The sequence below is a fragment of the Amblyomma americanum genome, chromosome 2 (assembly GCF_052857255.1).
Source record: "Amblyomma americanum isolate KBUSLIRL-KWMA chromosome 2, ASM5285725v1, whole genome shotgun sequence".
Classification (NCBI taxonomy): Eukaryota; Metazoa; Arthropoda; class Arachnida; order Ixodida; family Ixodidae; genus Amblyomma; species Amblyomma americanum.
This window is the reverse complement of record NC_135498.1, coordinates 209698152-209704370: the sequence shown is the minus strand read 5'-3', so window position 1 is coordinate 209704370 and position 6219 is coordinate 209698152. Positions and strand designations below refer to the sequence as shown.

The 6219-nt window shown below is 46.7% G+C and overlaps 2 pseudogenes; both read left to right on the top strand.

Annotated features, from left to right (window-relative positions):
* Positions 1-1322: 1322 nt before the first annotated feature.
* On the top strand, positions 1323-2627 carry LOC144120356 (uncharacterized; annotated as a pseudogene).
* Positions 2628-4295: 1668 nt separating this feature from the next.
* On the top strand, positions 4296-5183 carry LOC144120355 (uncharacterized; annotated as a pseudogene).
* The last annotated feature ends 1036 nt before the right edge of the window (positions 5184-6219 follow it).

The window sequence follows — 6219 nt, the reverse complement described above, 5'->3', positions numbered from 1 at the left end:
TCCTTCTATATTATATTCATTCTATTTATATTCATGTATGACGGCTGAACACCCCTGTACCACCCCCCCCCCCTTATGTAATGTCCCTGACGGGACCCTTAAGGGTTAATAAATGATGATGATGATGATGATGATACCAGAGATAGGCGACCACCGCAGCGCCTGCGGCACGACCGCAGTTTCAACTGCGCGTCTACTCTCCACAGGAGGGAAGATGTATCGGGAAAGACACACGTGTCATGCCTGGTGCGGCCGTTCATCGTGCTCATCAAGACTAGATACGCGCCTTGTTTGCCACAGCCCCTGTGGCTATAAAATCACTGTACGTTCAGCAATAAACGGATTTTGTTCGCTAGCTACCTCGAATGATACAAACAGGTCCACTGAAACAGCCCTACTTGTGCAAAAAAGAGATAATCCTTGAGGCAGTCGACAACACAGAGATGTGCATAGGTGTTTTTGTGGATTTATGGAAGCTTGTGATCGCCTCAACCATGAATACTACTCAGGAAGTTAGAAAGATATAGAATTCGTGGCAGTGCAGCTTGTCTACTAAAGTCTTGCCTGCAGCGTCGGTATCAGTGTGTAACAACAGAGCAGCATGCTTCAACTCTTCAGCCTATAACCGCTGGAGTAAACAGGGAAGTATTTCAGGACCACTATTGATAGTTGTATACATAAACGACATAACAGGTATCAGCAACCTTCCAAAATATCTTTTTGTATGCAAACGACCCGAGTCTCTTGTTTAGGAGCAATTACGTTCCATAACTCATTGCAAACAGTGTGCAAAAAAATTGAAATCAGGGAGCGCAGCATATTGCCTGCAAAAAATAGTAAGAGAACAAAAGTAGCACTTTTTAATTACCGGCAGAGGGTAGTTACAGCAGACAGACTAAAAATAGACAACTCTATTATAGAGGCGGAAGACACAGTAAGAACATTAGGAGTTTTCTTCAACAAGAACATGAGCTGGGACCGTCAGATTAGCACCACTTCAACCAATTTATCAAAATGCGCCGGAATGCTCGCGAAATTTGCACTCCTATGTACCTGTATCGATTAAATCAATAATATACAAATCATTATTCATGTCGTATGTATCCTTGTCTGGGGTGTATCCGATAAGACCACTGTAGCATGACTGCGCACCCTAAATGCGTAGATACTCTCGGCGCACATTCCTGCGCCTATATAATCAAATGCTTGAATAAAGCAATCGTTCTTCTTGTTCTGGCCATCATGCTGTTGCGTCGTCCTTGCAAGTTACATGGTGTCAGAAGTGGCCGCCGCGGACCGAAGCCCAGCAGTAACGGCGCGGAATGGACCTACTGAAGGTGCCGGAACCTTTGCGTCCATCGAGCTACCTATCGGAAAATTGGCAGCACTTCAAGCAAAAGTTTAGCTGTATCTGCAAGCAACGACAGTAGAGAAGGCCCTGAAAAGTGATGCTTCAAAAGCTGCACTCTTGCTGAGCTTCGCAGGAGGCGAAGCGCTCGACATCTTCAACAATTTCTAGTACGGCCCCGGAGAAAGCAAGGAAAGCTTTGGAACTGTGGTGCAGAAGTTCGACGCTTATTTCTTTGAGGTTAGCAACGAAATTCATGAAAGATATGTATTTCGTACAAGGAGCCAGATGGAGAAGGCGCCTTTTGAGAAATTGGTGCGCGATTTAAAGAGACAGGCAACCCAGTGCAATTTTGGGGATCAGCACGATTCACTGATTAGAGACCAAATTGTGTTTGGTACAAATAACTCAAAACTTCGTGAAAGAATGCTCGCCGAAAAAGACCTAACGCTACTAAACGTTGAAGAATTGTGCAAGGCTGCAGAATCGGCGGCACTAACGAGCCAAGTTTGGAATAAGTCAGAAGACTGCGTTGACAGTATTTGAAGTCGCACAGTCTCGACGAAAAAACAGCAGCAATGCGACAAAAAGCTGTGTCGCGATAATCAGGAGTACTGCTGCAGTAAATGCAACCGTAAACATAGGCCTAAACAGTGTCCAGTGTTCGGTAAGATATGTCATTCTTGCCGCAAGTTCAACCACTTTGCAAGTTGTTGCCGGAAGTCGACCACCGTCAGTGAAGTCGGTAAAGTCGACGAAAATGACTTTGAAATTCTTGCAATAACCTCCCAAAATGGTCACAGGAAGGACTGGACAGTTAAAGCACGTGTAAGTGGCCATAAAGTTATGTTCAAGGTGGACACTGGTTCGCAGGCAAGCTTGCTACAGTTTTCAATATACCGTAAGCTTCAAACCAAAGAATCATTGCAACCTACCTGCTCAGTGCTGCGAGCATACAACGGGGGTGCAATTTCAAGCTACGGAACAACGTCACAGAAAGTGTCAGTGAGAGCCACCGAGACTACCATCAAATTTCTCGTCGTAAAGAATCGGCGTCAAGCCATCCTAGGACTCGATGCCAGTGAGGCGCTCGGGTTGGTTCAACGCTCGGTGGACACTGTGAATGTGTTCCATGAGTATGAACTTTTGAAAGATTTTAGGCACGTCTTCCAAGGGTTGGGCTGCTTCAAGATTCCGTACAGCATGGTCCTGGAACCAGGCGCAGTTCCAGTCGTTCAGCCGACCCGTAGGGTTCCACTGGCACTTCAGGAATGTCTGATGATAGAACTCCAGCGGATGACGCGTGCGGGAATCATCGTCAGAGAAAGGGGGCCCACAGACTGGTAAGCCCTCTGGTCTTAGTAAAGAAAAAATACGGTGCTTTAAGGGTTTGCATGGACCCCAGAAGAGTAAACATGTACGCCAAGAGGCAACACTTCCCCTTACCAAGGCGCGAGGACTTGGAAGCACGACTAACTGGAGCTACCTATTTTAGCTGTGTGGATGCAAACGCTGGATTCCATCAGGTGCCCCTGGACGAGTAAACGTCCAAGATCTGTGCGTTCGCGTCACCTTTCGGCAGATACCGCTTCTTAAGGCTACCCTTTGGTATCTCGTCCGCTCCTGAGGTGTTTCAGCAGGCGTTTTGTCAGACATTTGATGGTCTACCTGGCGTGCTTATCTATATAAACGATATCCTAGTCTGGGGCTCAACGAAGGAAGAGCACGATAAGCGCCTGGTAGCTGTGTTGAAAGCTGCTGGAACAGATGGGTTAACGTTTAATCCTCAAAAATTGCAAGTTCGACGTAAGAGAGCTACGTTTTCTGGGCGATATCACAGGCGGGAAAGGCATATCGCCAAAACCAGGGCTCGTTGAAAGTTTGGTTCAAATGCCGGTGCCAACATGCAAGGCCGATGTTCACCGTATGCTTGGTGTGTTGAACTACTTCGGCAAGTTCGTGCCGCAGCTATCTGAAAGAACGGCGCTTTAAAGAGCCCTTATCAAAGCTGGCACGGAGTTTGAGTGGACGGAAAACCACGCCAAAGAGTGGAAAAGCGTCACGCAAATTTTAACCACCGCACCCGTGTTAGCGATCTTCGACCCGCGAAGGGAAACAAAGTTATCTTGCGACGCATCGCAGAACGGCGTCGGCGCCGCTCTTTTGCAGTGTCACAACGAGTGGCGGCGCGTAGCTTACGCATCCCGAGTCCTTACTGAAGCAGACAATCGTTATGCTCAGATAGAAAGAGGCCCTAGCAATTTGCTTCGGATACGAAAAATTTCACCAATTCGTCTATGGGCGGAAAGTGACAATCGAAACGGACCACAAGCCACTTTTGGCAATTGCTCAAAAGGAAGTCGGTGACATGCCGCCTCGTCTTCAACGATTCTTTCTGAGATTGCTCAATTATGATTTTGCCTTGCAGTATATTCCTGGAAAGCACCTTGTGCTTGCTGACATGCTGTCCCAATCGACTGCTGACAGCCAAAACAAGGCTGGTGCCACGGGCTACGTCGAAGTTCACGCAGTCCAGCTACTAGGCAGCAGAGTCACAGAAAAAACGCAGAAAGAACTGCAGGAGGCAACTGCTCGTGACTGCTACCTGCAGTCTGTAATCACTAGTTTGTCGTCGGGGCTACCGGTACCAGGTGACCTCAAGCCTTTTGAGCAAGAACTCTCATTTGTCAACGGAATACTTTTAAAGGCACCGAAAGTGGTTATCCTGAAAAGCATGTGTCAAACAATGCTGCAAAGAATTCATGCAGGTCATCTCGACATGAAAAAATGCAAGGAAAGAGCCAGACATCTCGTATTTTGGCCAGGGCTCAACGCTGCGATCACTTCTATGGTGCAAATGTGTCTTACATGTCGCAAATACGCTTACAAACAGCCGCAGGTACCGCTTCAAATGCGACTCGTGCCAGGTTGTGCATGGTATAGAGTTATGGTTGACATTTTTTCGTTCGGGGGAGACTCGTACATCGTTGTTTTTGATGCCTTATCAAACTTTCCAGAAGTCCAGAAACTGCCAGACACATCGGCGCGATCAACCATTGCAGCCCTCAGTGCTATCTTTGCAAGATTTGGCGTGCCAGTTGAAGTATGTACTGATAATGCTCCGCAATTTTTTAGCTATGAATTTGCTGTGTTTTCAAGTCAATTTGACTTCACACACTACATCCAGCCCTCGTTACCCGCAGTCTAACGGACTTGCGTAAAAAGGTGTGCAGATTGTGAAGCGCATCTCTAAGAAAACTGCAGACTCGGGGCATGATTTCTGGTTGGGCCTGCTGGCTTACCGCACTACGCCACTGGAGGACGGGCAATTCCCTGGTGAACTCCTGCAAGGAAGGCGTCTTCGCGCCAACCTCCCGGAATTCAGTGCGGTGACTGCGACCGATGTCAATAAGCACAGTCAAAAACAAGCTGGAAGGCCTTTGCCTCCTCTCCAAAATGGTACCATCGTGAGGGTCAGAGATACTGCATGGTCCCGAACAGCCCAAGTGATGGGTATGCCCTACCCAAGATCGTACCTGGTAAAAACGGAGGCCCAGAAGCTCCTCAGGCACAATGCCGTCACCTACTGCAAACCGGCGAACGGCTCTTAGAGGCAAGCGATGACTACATCAATACCACCCCTGCGGACAGCGACGTTGGCTACCATTCAACAGCGACAGCTCCAACCTCGCAAACAGTCAGGCGTCAACCATCGACAACGGGCGACCCTGCGACCCCGGTTATACCACCGGCAGCTTTGAGAAGGTCGACCCGAACCGTGAAGCCACCGCAACGTCTTCAGTATGACGAACGTTTTAATCAAATGTCTGTATAATCCTTAAGTGTGGTGCGATGAACTTTCAACAAGTTTTTACTTGTTACCGGAGGTTTTACTTGTTACCGGAAAGCGATGTATCCGATAAGGCCACTGTAGCATGACTGCGCACCCTAAATGCGGAGATACTCTCGGCACACGTTCCCGCGCCTATATAATCGAATGCTTGAATAAAGCAATCGTTCTTCTTGTTCTGGCCATCATGCTGTTGCGTCGTCCTTGCTAGTTACATGGGGAACTGCTACTCAAACTAACCTGCACAAGATACAGATGCTGCAAAAGAAAGCAGTACGTTATATTGCAAATGCTGAGTGCTTAACACATACCGACGAACTGTTTAGGCGATTCATAATTATACCGGTTCATAATCTATACGAATTCTTCTTAGCCATAAGATATAAAAAAATTGATTTCTCACTGTGACCACTTCCTGATAGAATTGTTATTCTTCGAACCAAACAAAGCGCCATACTCATTTCGAAATCACGAACATTGGAACATTTCCTCGATCATGGCGTACAGAACATGGTCGACATAAGATGCATCATGCAGTTCCTAGGCTATTCAAGAAATCATCTTTGAACGTTTTTCTCTTGAATCATCTGGTTCACAAAACGAGAAGAAAAAACTGGGCAAATTGGAATGGATTTATCTTTCTGCAGCGCTGATAACAGGACGTAGTGGAAGAAAAACGAGACGACAAGAGCGCTCGTGTCGTCTCTTGTTTCTTCCGCTACGTCCTATGTTTCGCGCTGCTTAAAGATGGTTCACAAACTGTAAGAGAGTATTTTTTGTAAGCCGCTGTATGGCCTTTGTGTTAAAATGTGACACGTATGATATTTGCATCTCTGTTAACTCGTATGAGTATTAATGATCATGCACGAAGAGTTTATTTATTTATTTGAACTACCTTACAGGCCCGTAGGGCATGTGTAAGGGTGGCGGCGAAACATCAACAACAAATTTAAAAGGGGACAAACAAAGACAAGAAAACAAGGTACTATACATGATCAGTAAAAAATTGGATTCACTTCAG